Below are 17,823 nucleotides of genomic sequence, written 5' to 3'. Positions count from 1 at the left end.
CACATCTCTGCAATCTAAGGTCCATGCTCTCAAAACATTTAACACAGCTATCTAAATAGACTTTCACTTTACAGAACAGCCAAATCCCACTGCAAAATGAAGCACGGTATTCCATTCAGATAAACACTGCTCAACAATAATGCTTGCCTCGGGCAAGTTAAGTGAGGTGACAGGTCAGTAAAACTGCTTGGCCATTTGCCCAACAGCATAAGCAATGATTCAAGGCTGACTGACAATTCAGCCTTTTCACCTCTTGGCACTGCAAAGCCGGTAAACAGAACTCTGTTCCAGCGAACCACCAAGTTGTGTGAGAAGAAAAAAAGGTTAAAGTGATAGTTCCCTTTGTGGGTTTTAAAAAAGTGACATTTAAATTTTAGCGTACGTTTCCAATTGGCCCAGGCAGTTTTTTTTTTTTTTTTTTTGGTGTGCGATGAAGGGTATTTTAGATACTCTGAGAGGTTTCTGATGACTTGCTAGCTTTTGCAATGGCTGGTATATTTGAATATGTCAGCATTCAAATGTTTCCATTTGAATATCTGAATATTCCTCATCCCAATTGCAAGTCTAGCTGATGTTATTGTACAAACAAAACTGTGATAGTATGCTAGCTCTCTTGCTTTTATCTCATTTGCCTCATTGAAACGGACTAAACAGCTGCTTTCCTTGAATTATCCTGGGATTCTAGAGATGAATTATACAATTCCATTGTTTTCTAAAGGGTTAATTAGTAAATCAATGGCATTTCAATTCAGGACTTTCACAGGTCAAGATAATGGTCAATGGAGATAGCGATCCTAAAAATGCAAGAGTAATTTTTGCAAGGACCTGGATGAATGTACTATTTTTGTGGTATGTTAATTAATCGTTGATTGAAAGAACACTTGCATAGTACATCGTTTAAAAAAAAAAAACATGAGATCAAATTTATATTATTACATGCGGGCAAATTGACCTTATTGACATAAAGAACATTATTATCTTTCCAAAGCCATTAGTAGCCATTAAAATAGTGGTTGAGTTGAGCAAGGACAATATAATGTACATTTTCATTTTAAAAATATATATGGCTAATTAAGCATTGCATTTGAAGTATAAAGCATTTAATTGAACCCACTTGTAGTTTCACAGCATTCCCCATTTTTTTTGCAAAAAATGCTAGAGGAGGAAGACACTTAACTGAGCCCCACTACTAGCTTACTTGCTGAATTGAGCATAAGTACTTAAAAGCTACTTGATTTTTGAAGACGTTAAGTTACTACACATGACTGGAATATACAGCTGAACTCGTAGCTCCACTACGGGTACCTCTGCTGCTCCCCTAACTAGGGCACAATGCTGTGATACAGTGAATTATGGAATATGCTCCTATCTAAATATCCTAATTATTGATACCACAGCCAGTTTAATTTGGTTGCAGCCTTTGCCCTGCTTCTCTCATTGTACAGCCCCAAATTGTGGTCCTAATTTGGACACATTTAATCTGTGCATTCCCCTTGCCGCTCTAATGGTGAAAGTATATTGGATCTCATAAACACGTTTCCAACGTACAAAAATGCCAAGTTAAGACATACACCATCTATAACTCATTCATTCAGACTGCCAAAATCCAGGCCTGCCATTAAAAGTATTGATATCAAAATGACGCCAAGTTACGGTACTACAAACAATATAGGCTATCTTGCCTCACCGAAATTAAATAAGATGTATTCCAAAGCAATGGTACCCAATATTTCCTCAATTCTTTCAAGTCACTTAGCTGTTCATTTCTGTGGGGAACCCTGAAAAGTGCCAAACTCTCGGTGCTGTATAGGTATGGGGCATGCCCCCGCCAAGGCGTACCTTGGCGGGATGGCATACCTGCCATCCCAGTTATGCAGCACACTGTATAGCTGTATTATGAAACACACTGTATAGCTGTATTATGAAACACACTGTATAGCTGTATTATGAAACACACTGTAGTGCTGTATTATGTAGCACGGAATTCATATTTGCACCCATGTGTAAAATCCTATGTAATTATGTTTGAATCTGTCTTTTCCATTTTTCTGTTATACCATAAGCCCTTCTAGGGATGTGCATTGGAAATTAGCATCAGCTACAAACACTATGGTGCAACACATCTGAAAATTCCGTTTTTCAATGTGAATTTGCAACTGTCCACATCAAACAAGTAAAAAGACTCAATCAGTTGAAGTCACATATAAGTAATGATATTGCATGCAACCACTATCCATAATTTACTGCAACCACTGGGAGAATAGCACAAATTGCACTGCATCCATCTTCTGTTGTATACAGTTCGCTTGGACATCTGTTTGCATTCCTTTCTACTGTAATGGAAAGTATTTTGTGCTGTCTACTGTAAGGTTGAGGAAAGACCATATGTCCGTGGGTTTCAACAAACATTTACAGCTGAACAGTAGGCCGCTATTTAAAATATGATCCTTGAAAACAATGTCCTCTACCTGAAAGACAATGATGTCTTATAAAAATATCTCTCTGTCAGTTCAGCAGCTGTTGACCAGAAAGTGGACTGTGGTAACCTAGAAGCAAGTATATAAAGTATGAATTGAAACAAGCAGTGCCAGAGTAAAAGAGCTGTATTGTCAATATGTTCAGGTGTGCATATGGTATGCTTGCAGGCTTTGTTGTTGAACTTGTTGTTGAACCAATAGATTTCTACAGTCTGCTCTATGCCCTACAGTGCAGTATACTCCAAAGAACACTATAAAGCAAACTGCATTGCATTCATTCTTACTGCATGCTATTGTGATATCATTGTACTATATTTCACTTAACGTACAGTAAATGATCATTTTCTTATCCAGAAGATAATGGAGCCAGGGGCTAGCACCATCTAATGCAGTGGTGTCAAACTCGTGCCATGGAGGGCCGTGTGTATGCAGGTTTTCATTCCAGCCTCAGATCTTGATTATATAATTAGTTAAATTATTTGATGAATTAGGGATGCAGGTTTGTGCACAATGGTGACCCGACGTCTATGGTGACCCGCATTGTCTAAATAAAAATTTTCTTATATTCTGTGCTTCAATGCAGTTGAATGCATATGGCTGAATGAGTAATTGGACTCAATTAAGGCAGCATTAATTGGTTGGAATGAAAACCTGCATACACACGGCCCTCCATGGCACGAGTTTGACACCACTGATCTAATGCAAAGCATTTCATGGAAAATTCTAGATTCTGTCTGATGAAGAAAATAGATGTCAAAATGTGACAGGTCAGAGAGCTACAAATGAGATCTGGGAATAGCATGGTGGGAACATCACAATGGGCCTCATTCACTAAACTTTTCTTAAATTATTCTTACTTTTGTTCTTAAAAATGTTCCTACGAAAAAACAATATGGGATTTATGACACATGTGCAGACCTTTGTTTTTATGCGTACCCCAAGTGTATGAGATGATGAATGCTGACTGTTGTAAATTTTATGCATAATCCTGTTCATGTGATTAGCATAAGGAAATAGCCGTGAACAAATACAGATAAGAAAAAAATGATGAATGGCGAAATTTTCTTGGAAATGTTCTTGCACAGTTTACGATCAAATGTGATCGTACGCAAGTTTTGTGAATGATGGCTTCTGTAGAATGCTGGGCTTGCAAAGCAGTTGAAGGTAAGAGGGAGGGGCGACAGTTGCCCAACATCATGGCCATATGAGACAATGTGAGGTTTAGCTGCAGCACCGTGGGTCACTGGTGGTTCCAAGCTCACCCAAGGATATCAGTGCTGTACCACTGAACATACTAAATTTTACATACAGTTGCACTGCGGATCAATTTTTGGCATGATGATGGAACATTTGTGTCTGCAGCATGTCAGCATGTTCAGGCCACACACATGAATTCACAAGGCATTGCATTGTGCGGCAAATTGAATCCATGTTGGGATTGGCTGCACAAAGCTTTTTTCTATCCAATGTGTCTAGCCAGGCAGAATATTAGTGATGTGGTGGAAAATCTATTGCCTGGTGCCTAATGGCAGGCAAGATATGAAATAGAAATATATATGCACTGTAGAGTACAAGTACATAGATTAAATCAGGACTGCTCAATCCAGCTCCTGGAGATCTATCGTCCTGTAGGTTTTCATTTCAACCCTAATTTAAAGTAAATCAGGACCAGAGAACTGTTATGTGAGATGAGCTGACTGTGCCGTTTCCCTGCCACGGCATGTACAGTAAATGCTTAGGTTTGCTGTTCTGTGCCGTGTCGGGGTACTGTCAGTCCAGGATCACTCTCATGGTTGTGAGCAACCCTCTCTTCACATCTTTTAGATGTGCTGCCATAGCATAGTGCCCTGGGGTTTTTCGTATTCTTTCCACAAATTTGCAGTTGTTACTCTCCAGATTTCTACAGCACCAGGCCTTCGCTTTCTCTCGTTCTTATTCCCTTGGGCTTCTGCCCTTCCATCTCCCTGAGTTTACAGACCACTTCAGCCCTGTCCTTTGGCCTGAGTTTACAGACCACTTCAGCCCTGTCCTTTGGCCTGAGTTTACAGACCACTCCAGCCCTGTCCCTCTCCTGGTTCAGATCCACATCTTGACACAACCTGGAGCCCCAGATGCATCACCTCATCCCTATGAACTGCATATTATACCTTTCTTTTGGACCTTGTACTTTACCAGCTAGTTTAATGGCTCAACTGTAACCTGTTCAAGTCTTTTGATTATTTTCTGTGATAGATGCCTCATTACATTTCTGTTGCCATCCATTTTATACACCGAGCCAGAGGGAATAATGGGCTCCCCTTCTGTAGCCAGGTTCCTCCTGGGAGCTTTTCTTGCCACTGTTCTTGATTGTTTTTATCCCCACTGGAGAGTTTTTACCTCACTTGCATTTCATGGAGATCAGGCCGGGTTTTTGCCCAGCTTCCTTTTGTTACTCCGTAAAGTGTCTTTGTAACAGTTCTCTGTATAAAGAACTGTACAAATAAAATGGATTTCAGTTGATTTGATTTTGCTTTTGAATTTTCCACACCTGATTCTGTTCATTAGCAGCTGAACAAGATCTCTAGCTGTTGAGGTGTGCTTTGTTGGGTTGAAAATCTGCAAGACCATAGACATCCAGGAACATGGCTGTTCTCAGTGGAGTGGAATTTTATGCCATATTATGTTGCTATGGTGTGTGATAAAAACACATTTAAAATATTTAAAAAAACAATCTAACTTCACTTGCCGATGTTTGACTTCCAAATAGCCTACCTCAAAGGAAGCTACAAAGTTTTTAAAGTAAATGTATGCAAGGTTTAATATTTCCATCCATCAATTATTTGCACCCACTTTTTCTGGGCAGGGGCCAGAGCCTATCCCAGCATGAACTGGGTGAGAGGCAGGAATACACCCTGGACAAGCCACCAATCTATCGCAGGGCACACACACAATTCTCTCACCATTCACTCACACACTCATATCATGTAGTAAATATTATTATTTTAATAATATTTACAACATGGCTGTCCAATTAAATCAACAACTAAACGCTACTATGGAAGAACCCTGTAACAGCTCAGCCAACATCTGCGATTGCTGCCACTTTAATTGCCACATTAGTCAAATCAGTTGCAAAATCATTTCCAAAAATTCTGCACAGCAGTTGCACGGACAATTTGAGCGTACCATCATATACACTGACATATTTTCTTCATTTTGCTGTTTATGATAAGTGCATATTTTAGACACAAGCTGACCTGGTCATTTAAAAATAGTCTATCCAGAATCCAGAGTCTGCCCTCTTATTGACTGCATTTTAGGAGGTGAAAGGTGAAAGAACTGAAGGCAACTGTACTGTGAATGAACTTGATGTAAATTATGAGGTGGCTGTAGCAGAAGTTGGAGAAGCTTGGGCTGAAGTCATAGTAGAATATCTGTGATAAATTTATTTTATATCAAAGTTAAAGGATCCAAGTAGTACCATTGAAGATAGTCATGGTAAGTGATCCCATGAGTGAATGTATTAAAGGTGTTTTAAAAAAAGTCTCACAATAGTCCATATCCTGTAAAGTAAAAACTATGAACTCTTCTGAATATTATGATTATTGGCTGTTTTGCAATACATGCAAATTCACTTCAAAACTGCTTCCAGTTTGTTAGTTTTTCAATTTCAAACTTTTAGCAATAAGTCCCTTATTTGGTCATTGATTTGCAATTGAACTGTGAATAGAGTTTCACATTTTTGCATTGTCATAATTTGTGCCATTCGTCAACTGTGTTATTCTGTCCCCTGGCTATTGATGGCTAATGCAATTTGTCATCACAACAGTGTTAAATTGTTCCAAAAATAGTCTCAGTAGCTTCCCAGAGCTGGGTCATATAAATCAGGAATTCCAGCCATTGCATTTGTGAGGCATTCTGCCATTTTGTTATTGTCCTTTGACCTGAAAAGTAAACTTCCTACAGAGTCTTATTGGGCAGCCATGCACAAAACTGCACAGCACTTGAAAATGTGTCAATTCATGGGCAGTTTGCCCCCATCAACCACACACTCCTGTCCCCAACACATGGGAAGATGTCCCCAACCCCCCTGACATTGCACCAATAAAAGCATTGCTTTTCCGCACGGCAGACCAGCAGCTCTTGACACTTTGCCCACATCGATAAAATGGACTTTCTGCTGCTGGCTGCTTGCAGATGGTTGGCTGCTGTACGTCATAAGCTCTGTACAGTAAAGAAATCTAGAGCGCATGACTGCTGCCATGACGTCAGAGCAACAGGAAAGAACTCCCACGACAATTCACACATGGGTAGCTGACTGCAAATGAATATTGATGGAACCAATGACCAGAGGCAGGGATAACTCTGCACATGCTCTGTGTGCTGACTGTGCAACACAAAGAGGTAGACCACCTAAAGTCAGTGACAAAATACTTCTGGCTTCTTGTAATTTAAGCTAGAGAGACTCAAAGGTGGGAAAAACAGTTTCTGGACCAAGAAAGATGGATGATAATGATTACTCTGTTCAGCCTTGCTGAGTGGATGTAAAAGACAAAAGATAATCTGGTTCTTCTGAATGGTAAAAAAACAATTTTATCTGACTCACAAAGAGCTGAGAGGGGCAAAGGCAGGAAAATGATTGCACCATCGCTGTGTGATATCATAATTATGATGATGATGATGATTATGATAGTGATGATGGTGGTGGTGGTGATGATGGTGGCAATAATAATAATAATAATAATGATATATTATTATTATTATTATTATTATTATTATTATTATTATTATTATTTTCTTACACTCAACATTTTACAAAAAACAAACATGATCACTGCAAAAAATGCAGAAGAGACCACGATCAGGAACATGAGCACTTAATTTATGTACAATATGTTAACGAGTGAGTTTGCCTTGTACAAGGGTTGGAAAATAATACATACCAAGTAATAATAAGTTTGAATAGGTAGCATATGTTGTTCAAACATTGCCTGTAAGGAACATTGCAGAGCATGTGTGGCTGTGAACACAACACTGAAGGATACGCTGAAGCATTGTGTGTATGAAAACTGAAGAAATAAAAAACAGAAGAGGGGGAGGGTACGCTGTTTACATATGTGTTGTCATTTCCAAGAAAATCACTGGCCTCGAGGGTTTACTCTTAAAAACATTGAGCATTTGGGACGCCATTAAAACTGCTGTAATGGACATGGCACAGAAATAGAATTGCACAGTGAAGCAGTTATCCTATTGACAGCGTAGCTTAGCGTTGGCACACGGATGAAAAGGGTGTGAGAGGGAGAGAGGGAGAGCGACACGTGTCAAACGGGGGAACGTTCGGGGGCGGACTGCCTGGCCACTAGCCAAAGCTGCAGGTCCAGGGCTGCCATGCGCCCAGCTGCACTGTCATGTGCCTCAGGGCCTGCGACCAGCCTGCCCATCTGTGCTATCTACATCAAGCAGAGAGTCTCTCAGGCTCTCCACCAGCTCCCCCACACGGAGCCACAAAGTCCCACAATCGCCGGAAGGTGACAGACACATGGATTGTAAGGCACCCTACTGTAGAGCTGTTGAAAACAAACACTGTGGAGGGAAAGTGTTTGTTTTTATGTGTCAAGCCTTTATAGAACTGACTTGTGAGGGCCACTTACCCTGCCTTTCTTCTTCAAAAAATAAAAATAATTTTCAAGCTCTGATTGCATGTCAATCAGTAACTGTGAGGTAAAACATAAATAACCTTTGAGGGAGCAAGTTCTGTGTGAAAGAGAGTAAATGTTTGTTGTTGTGTTTTTTTTTTTTACTCCAGAAACCTGGCGTAAACAGCTTTAATTCAGTCACGGATTTTCTTTCCCTTCCATGAGTCTCCATGGACTGATTTTCTGGAGCTGTCCCTGTGGCTTTACCAGCTAAAGAAAGCACAAGCATGAAAGCAGAAGGGAGAGAGAGGGAGAAAGGGAGGGAGAGAGAGATAGAGAGCGAGACAGACAGAGTGAGAGAGTGCAGATAGGATGCATCTTCACACCTTTGCTGAGACTTTCTTTCTGCGCTACCACCTGTGTAATGGGCGATATGGTCATGGTAATCTCGAGCTGATGTTAGTTTGAGCCTGTTAAAATATAGGATTGTTCATGCCACTAAAATGACCACCTGCACGCTCTGTGAAAGTGAAAAGTGCCTTTCAGCTCCAACCACAGTGGGGAGAAAACTCATCCATAAAGATGCGTCTAGCCTTGTGCAAATGGGCTTTCAAAATACCCCTGTGTAGCAGAGAAAATGTGCCAAACACCACCTGCTCAGATACACGATTAATACTGACTTCTGCATGTTCTTTGTTTATCCAGTGGTATTACGTGGATAATTATAAACTGTTTCCTTCTCTCCTCAAATTTCTCTTGCTTTCATTCTGGCAGAAGAAAGAGTAGGGAAAAGTACAGTTTTGAGAAAATGGCTGAATGGAGCCAACCAAAGAAGACTGAAGACCGAATCAATTTACTGTGCTACATCACGATTTGTGTTAAATATGTACACAGGCAGCGCCCGGGGTTGTGTGTTCAGGTGCACACTGGCAATGGCCAAAGAAACTCATCATTGAACCACCTATATGAGAAAACTCCCACACAACTCCCATTATGTATAATACATAATAATTTTAATTATGCATAATAATTCTATATATAAAGTTAAATGCACTGTTGGTACAGTTTTGTCAAATTGTAGTTTTTCTTCTCTGTACATATCAATTTTGTATTTCAAATCAAGCAATTATGTGGCAGATGTCCACATTTATTTCATGTGATTTTTTTAAACAGACATTGAACTGTATTACAGCAATGCCATTCAATGAGTCAAGTCCCCCAATTCTTAGCCAGCATAAGTATTGGCACACATGACCATGAGCTGTTTCAATTTTCACAGGTTTACTATATTACTGTAATTACTTACAAATGGAAAGCTGTGAGTGTCAAGGCATGGGTTATATCCTTTAGGAAGCATTTGCAGAGTGTACTTCATAAACTAAAAAAGCCAATTGTACACAATTGTCTCAATACCTTTGCATTTATCTGTATGTTGCATTCATAAATATGTTTAATGTTTATTTAGCATACAGGCTGTCAGCTTTCTTTATTAGTTTCTGGATTTGAGAAAAGAATGTGAGAACATGCAGTAACCAGGAGAACAAAGCATCACGTGTCTATAAGTCTCCACGCTGGCAACCTTGTTGCCTTGGGTATGTTTATCCCTACTGGGGACCAGTCCTGTGTCAAGTCCTCACAAAGAGAAATGCGTGTTTTCAACACAAAGTTATTTTATATTGTGGCACAATTTGGTTTGTTTTGCTGGAAATTTGCTTGGATCTGGAGTGATTTCAGATTCCCCTGTCATCATGAGAGTTAAAATATTTCAAATACATGTTTGCCCCAGTTCTGCTGGAGAGCTCCCACTGTTCATTCTCACTTCAAAACTTCAACCATCAACGTACCAGTGAGCAACTGTTGGTTTTATTGAACAACGGTATATTCTTGAAAACCTAGTTGTGGCAAATTAGCAAAAATTACCTTTTTTAAAATTAAAAATACCAAAAAAGCAAGACCTTGATTAAATTAAAAGTAAGCTTTTTCCACAATGCACATTTCATAAATATATCTAATGGAAAAAGAGTGCCTGACATGCAAATGTTACTATTATTTATTAGCAAATTGTGATACCAGATTTGGTCGACAGACCTTCAGCCGGACATCGTAGAGCACCAAGGTCCATTTCCATAAGGACACCATTAGAGTGTAGTTGACTTCTTTTCAATACAGTTGACATTTCAATAATAAATCATGTTGAAATTTGCAAGAGAGCTGGTGTGTAGGAACTCTCTTTGCTGGAGTACGTATACACATCCGATGTCTGTAGGCTACTGTACCACGTGCGCAAGTATCTTCCCTCTGATATATTGGTGTAAGAACCTTGTGGTGTCCTTGACCTGCTGCTTTTTTAACAAAATTCACATTGCAATTAATTTACAGTTGTATGTGACCGTGAAATGGAATGACCCGGTAATCCTTTGGTGGAAGCTATGGAAGAGAAAGGGTGTAATCTTATAATCCTATGTAAACCAGCCCGATTATACCGTTCATTTGAAAGTCATCAAAACTGTACTTCCCTGAACTAATTACAGCTCACCCACCCTGGCCTCTGACCAAATCTGTCATCTAAATCAAATGCAAATGGCATCTGGTGATTTCTGCTCTGGCAGCACATTTGCTGGGATGAACCCCTTGTGTCTATAATTCACACAGCTCACTGGTGCTCTCAAATATTTTGTCTTCGTTACCTTGGCAGAGAAAGTGTCTGCTTTATTGGTTTTTATGAACAATGTGTAACAAAAGTGCGCATCAATCCAGATCAATCCCGACACCCCTACCTCATCGGAGTCACTACATATGTAGTTACTGATCCCTGATTTCACGTGTAAAGTTTACCAAAAAAAAAAGATAAAGGTTTCTCTCTCAAAAATAGAGTTCATTACTTTCACTTACACCACTAATGTGCTAATCTATGGAAGAAGTCTGCCTGATGTAAGGCATCGCATAACTTCCCTAGCAAAAAAAGAGGATGGGGATATTTTGGTTGGGATGTTATATGAGTATTTTGGGAAGTCTTTTGGGTGAGAAATTAAAAAATGATTGGTATTTAAAAATGTCTAGATGCAGACTCACTGGGGACAAGTGGATTCATTCCAAGCAAGCTCCAATATCCTGACATTTATCCTTACCTCATTAAGTTCACATGTAAATTACTATTTTTGTACATTTTGAATATATGCAAATGCAGCAGCATGAAATTTCAGCTATGCCACCATGTCAGGACTGGTCCTTCGAGTAAAGATTCAGCACCAAGTGTACAGAGCCAGAAGCCTGAGCGTAAAATCCCAATTATGATATCTAGGCACCCTCATATTTTCTGTTTACATAGATTCAATATATTGTTGTTGATGAGTTTAATCAGTTTTTGTGACAATGGAAGGCTGTTCTCATAAGACTTTCAGCATTTAACTACACATGATTTCAGGTTGTGATCCTTCCTTATTTGTGAAATTTATTGATGGATTTATTTATGAGAATTGTTGACGTATGTAATATAATATATAGAAATTGCAAAATACACAATATATACGTATATATATTGAAAAATACACAAATCATCGCCCTTTTGGTCTCATTGGGGTATATCTGAACATAACCAACAGAATGTTTTTTTTTTTTTTTAAAGGACAATATATTGGCATGCATTGAAAGTGGCTCCATATGCATTGAATGGCTCCATATGTTCAAATGTGCATTCATTGTACAGTTTTCAGTTTGTGTAAATATATTTTCATTGCATGAGGGAGAACATCTGGCCAGTGTAAAGTTGCAATAATGATACTTGATATAATGATAGAATGTCTCTTTAGAGAGAACAGTTATGTTAATGATACAAAGGCATATCCTCTTCCAAGGTATAGCAATGATACTAATGCTATACCTTTCTCAAATGTAATGTTGTGATGATAAAAATGCACATCTTCCCCCAGTATAAAATTCCAGTAACTGCTCTAAGGGAGACTCTATCCCTTTACGTACAGTAAGTGTGTGCTTCTTGTCACTGTCGATTTTGGAAACTGATTTCGTTAACAACTCCAAGTCTCACATACCCACCAGGAGAGTCTAACAGGGTAACGCCACTGATGTGCGCTCATCTCCTCTGGGAATATTTCTGCATCTTTCTCGCAAATGAATAAAACATACTTTTCCTATCTTTTTTTATCAAGTGTTATTATGTTCCGTGGACTTATCAGAGGGGCTGCGATGACGCAGAGAGGTTCAGGGAGGCTTAAGCGATTTCCTGCTCCAACTTTACATTTCTATTAAAAATGAAACTAACCAGGGAGGTAGAAGTGAAACGCGTGGTAGAAAACAGACTGAGGACAATGAGCAAACAGCAGGGACTCTTTCAACAATCAGCTCTGAAAACAGTGTCTACGAGACAATACTGGGGATGTCGTTTGCCGTCTGGGGCTTAATCAATAAAATGTGGTCTTCTTTTCTGTTCTGTCTTTCAGTGGTAAACTGCAAAAACACCATGTGTTATCTGCAAGTGATGGCTTTCAGACACAAAGAGGAAGAGCTTGTGCACATACATCCAAAAGCCACAATTTAGAAGGCAAACATACTGAGGCAGACGAGACAGAAGAGGTCTCAGAACACAGTAATACAAAAAAAATGAAAATAATAATAATAAAAAATACAAATGAGAATGAGACATCTTGAATCTTTAAACATAAAATCAAAGGGGAGCAGTAGATTGTAAAAAAAATGTATTTCTGAGGAAGAATCTCAAATTTTATTTTTATTTTTTACACTAATGAAATGCCATTATGTCATGAATGAATGATGTATTGAATTATTCCCATTGGTTGTGCACACATACAGAAACATTAACACTTTCTCTTTCATGCCCACACACAAACACAGTGACACATTCTATCTCTTTCTCTCTGCCTCTCACAAACCCTCTGACACTCTCATCCCTTTCTCTCTGTCACTCATGCACACAAGCACTAACACACTGTCTCTCTCTCTCTCTCTCTCTCTCTCACACACACACATACACACATGCCCTGGCACTCTCTCAAGCGCGCGCACACACACACACACACACACACACACAAACAATCAAAACACACACAAGTGCACACGCACAGTCCACCCCACGCACGCATCATGAAGCGAAGAAGCTCCTTTTTAAAATGAGCTCCGGGACCCACTGAAATAATGAAGTCAGGGAGGAGAAATAAAAAGCAGAGGAGAACAGCCTGAGACAAGCAAATGAGACAGCTGTGGGCCCAGCGCAGCATCCAGACCGGCTATCATCAGGAGGCAGGTGGCGGGCGGAGCCAGATTGATCCGCGCGCGGGGAGGGGCTGACCCAGGGCTTCTCCGGGACGTGACAGGGCAGGGAGAGGGACGAAGACCCAGGGGTGCGGCAGGGGCTCAGCTGTGCGATTTGGAGGCTGCGGTAATAATCCCCGCTGCGAGGAAATCAGCAGGGCGGCGGCGGCGGACACGGCGGCTTCGGCTCGCTCCGCTGCTATATTTAGAGACGCCGCTCGTTCCCCGCGCAGAGGAAGCCCCACCGGCAGAGTGGATCACGGCTCTGACGTTCAATTACAGCCCGGGTGCGTTTGGCCCCTCCGCCTCAGCCTGCGCGGCGTGTGACAGGCGCGCCAGCGGGCAGGGGAGGGGGAGAGCGGAGGGGGGGGGAGGAAGTTTGGGCTAATGCGCTAATGCCCACACAAATGCCAGCTCCCTCCTTCCCACGCACAGAGCCTATCCGCTCGCTCTCTGCACTTTCGCTCTGAAAGCACATCACAGTCCCCGCTGAACCAGCTCTGCAAATTACCTCTTTACCCCAGCCAAAGGTGCCACTTTCCCCCGCCAAATGGCAGGATAAGTGTCCTGCGTTGAATGGGATTCAAAGTTATGGCAGTTTTTGTTTTTTCCTCGGCACTTCAGAGCGTGGGCGCGCTCTGCCCGATGCCACCGCAATTTCAGATTCAGGCAGCGGTGCCGTTTTCTCCCTTGCTAACCACAGATTAATCCTGCGCATTGATTTGTTGGGCTAATTTATTGTTTCTAGGGAGTAGGGGGGGCACACGATCTGAATAACAATGCAGCCGAGAGCGGACATAGCATTCCTGACATTTTTACACAACGAGGTACGTGACCTCTGGAGGTGCAGGGACATTAGAGCCTCAGATGGGTGAGGGAAAAGGTCTCACCCTGCCCTGACCCACTGGAGCAGATTCCAGAAGAGCGGATTGTAGCGAGCAGCGTTAATTCGCCATCACATCCTTTAATTAGGAGTGAGTATGAGAAGACGACGTTCCCCTTTCTCCTCCTTCTATCCCTCAGTCTTAGCCATAGCTAAGTCTGGTTCGATGTCTTTTCAAATGTTCAAGTGTCTAGTGTGTGCTTCACGGCTCCGACACTGACATTGGGGAATAGATGTGATGACGTACGCACTTTCACAGATCTACCCACCCACGCACACACACATGCAACCATGCACATACGCAAACGTGCGCATACTTATTCACGGTGAAATGCTCAGCGTTAAATTAACAATTACTCTGTACATGTGGTCCTACTGGAATCATATACAGTAAACTCTGTTAGAGTGGAATTAACACCGGACAGTTCACTGTGGGGTACTGAGAGGAACCATCCAGCTGAGCCATCAGTTCAACTAACTATCAGTTTATTTAGCTAATATGGATTTGCTTGCATATTATTTTGAGGTATGTGCCTACTTAGAGTGACTAGTGAGCTTTCACAGAGATTTCACTGATATTTTCCCTTACACGTGAGAGAAAATTGTTAAGTACTCACTGACAAACACCAAAGAACATTGATTTGTTTACCACAGGTTAAAGGTCATTAAACATACTGATTTGTCATTGGCTCCAAACTTTATGTTTTATAGTGTGTTCTCCAAAAAGTTATTTGAAATTCCTCCCAAAGTTACTACACAGGCGCTATTTATTTCTACCTAGAGTGACCCAGCTACGTTGAGTAACTGCAGTTATTCTCCTCACTACTTGTGTGGTAAAAGTAAGACTTGGTTAGAGGTTAACTGGTACCATTATGAATCTCTCAGAAGGTAACAAACCATTTAAAGAGACTGGGGAATATAGACAGTTATTGGATGGTGAGTTGGAATCTGCCCAGTGAGCATGCTATTATTTGTGTGTCACAACCGTATATAAGATTATCTATTTGTTATCTCTGTGCAAACTCAGGCCACTAGTGATGTTGATTAAAATTCACAGTAACCAATGGTGTCTACTGTTTCTTATCATCAGATTCAGCGGAGCACTTTGACTCTGTTCCTGTTTATATTACAGATTAAATATCATCAGCACCCATCATCCATCACGCACCAAGGGAATGTTGCCGTAGAATAAATTCCCTGCTTGGCCTTGCTTTAGAGTTTACGGTAGCAAAGTTTATCTTGACAAAAATCTTCAAAATGCAAATGCAAATAAATTGATTGCAGAAGGCATTTTGTTATGAATAAAAGCTATCGATGACATTTCCAGCCCCCTAAATTTTAATGTGTTCGTTGGTGGGTGACTACACCATAATTATTCACAGCGCAATACTGTGATGTCAGTGCACACAAATGACGCTATATAAAATATGAATAAATTGTTACAGGGAACAGGTCTGGACTCAAGAGCAGAGAAGGGAATGCAAGAACCAGAATCAATGGTGTAGTGATTTAAAAAAAACTAAAATAAACACAAGGACAAAGTCAAGATAATTACAGGAATATAAATAAACATGCTTTAAGGAAAGGAAAGGAAAACAAGCTAACAGCTAGAAACTCAGTATCCACACATAATGTAAATACTTAATAACACATGATTCACGCATGTGTCATCATTAATAACCAGCCACTCTGCGGCTGTTACACTAACCAGCCAGTGAGTTATCATCGCTATTAACCAACTACTCTGAGGCTGCATTGTTAACTAATCAGTGAGGCAGCATCATTATTGCCAGCTATTTGTATGTAGACTGATCAGCCTGTGAAGCATCATGTACTATTAACCAGCCTGTGCGGCATTTGGTCTTACAGACAAGCCTCAGACAGCCGTTTCATAGCTGCCAAACCATTAACTGGTGAGCACCATTGCTGCAGACCAAGCCAGACATAATATGCCAGTGCATATTATTATCAGAACATATGAATATACCCTACTACTTAATTAATCATAAGCTAAAAGATAGCTAGCCAACAGAAATAAAACCAACATGATTGAGACATCACTCCAGTGACATTCTTTGACAATGAAAGCCAACCTGCCATGTGACTTATTTCTCATATGCTGAAAATCACATAAGGTGTTCTGATAAGGTATTTCTGTGGCTGTAACTGACAGGTTTGTGCAAATGATCTTGCAGCGGTCACTTCGTCTTTTTCAGCACAATAGTGGCAGTAGAACGCTCCTAAAGAAGCAACATTAAAGTTATACTATGCAAGATTTTTTTGCCTTGCTGTGGTCCTCTGTTTACAAATCAAAGAATTCTGCTCCTCTGTCTTTAACTCCCTTACTTCCCAGAGTAAGCTTACTCAACTTCGGGCATTTAGTAACCTAATGTAGCTAGCAGGATAACTAGAGGTTATATTACTTACAGGTCCAGCTGGAAACAAGCCAACTCCGCAGTGCTTTTCATCCCCTTGGTGAACTTCAACTGATGCCACTGAGGAAAACCAATTTCAAGGTTAACTCCAGTTCTTGAATAAGCCCTGTCGGTTTGTCTTTTTGCTTTACTGTATTTGCTTCGCTGTATTGTCATCTCTGTCAATGCAGCAGCTAGACAGCAACAAACAATGCTGAAATCTGAAATCTCAAACCACAGGCTCTGTAACCACACCGACCCCTTCCTGTGCAGAAAAGAGTGCCACACCCAGGGTCATCCCGAACACATTTTAGAATAACAAATACAGGTAAAGGTGCACAACTTCGGCAAAAGCATGTAAATACAGTGATTGGCAATGCATCATACATATGCCTTAGCCTGGTTATTTTATAATATTTTCAAAGTAAATAAACCTGTATGCCTTTAATTGACAGATATCACAAACTTACTGTATCGCTGCATGTTTACTGAAACTTGTCGTGTCAAGCTGGCAGTGTGACCCTACATGGGGCCAAAATCACACACACAAAAAAAAAATGCAATCACTAGGGCATCATTTAGGATTCACAGTTGATGTCGTGCTCCACTCCATCAGTAGAGGCACATGGAAGGCAGAACAGGTGCTTGGACCCTAGGTGTTGACGCTTGCAGGTAAATTGTAATAGTCTCTCTCAGCCTTTGATTTCAACCCGAGTGTAGCTATTTCAGCATTTCATCCCTGCTGGATATGCCAGAAAAGAAAGAAAAGTTCAAAGACTGCTGGGCAAACTTCGTACAGACCGAAGAAACAATAAATCAGTCTTGCAACAAACATATTTCTCTTCTGTCTCATTTTGCAGTCCAAACCAGTCAAACCAACTGACATTTCGGGAAAGATGACCTTTATCTCAGTTTGACCATACACAAGTCTACATTACGGCAGGTGAACTTTCAACGCTGTCAAACTTGTCGCTGTTGATGGTGATGAAAGTCAGTTAGGTATAAAAAAAGAAAATGAATACTGTAGCACTGGTTTCAGTGCGCATTAGAAGCTAGCGCAACAAAATTTTGGTTTCTGAAAACATTCCCAGAATGTTATGGTAATATGTTGTACTCATCAAGGTCATTTGTCTAGTTTCCTTGATAAC

Source organism: Anguilla anguilla, chromosome 9 (assembly GCF_013347855.1).
Source record: "Anguilla anguilla isolate fAngAng1 chromosome 9, fAngAng1.pri, whole genome shotgun sequence".
Taxonomy (NCBI): domain Eukaryota; kingdom Metazoa; phylum Chordata; class Actinopteri; order Anguilliformes; family Anguillidae; genus Anguilla; species Anguilla anguilla.
The sequence above is the reverse complement of the archived record's forward strand: the minus strand, read 5'-3'. Positions refer to the sequence as shown.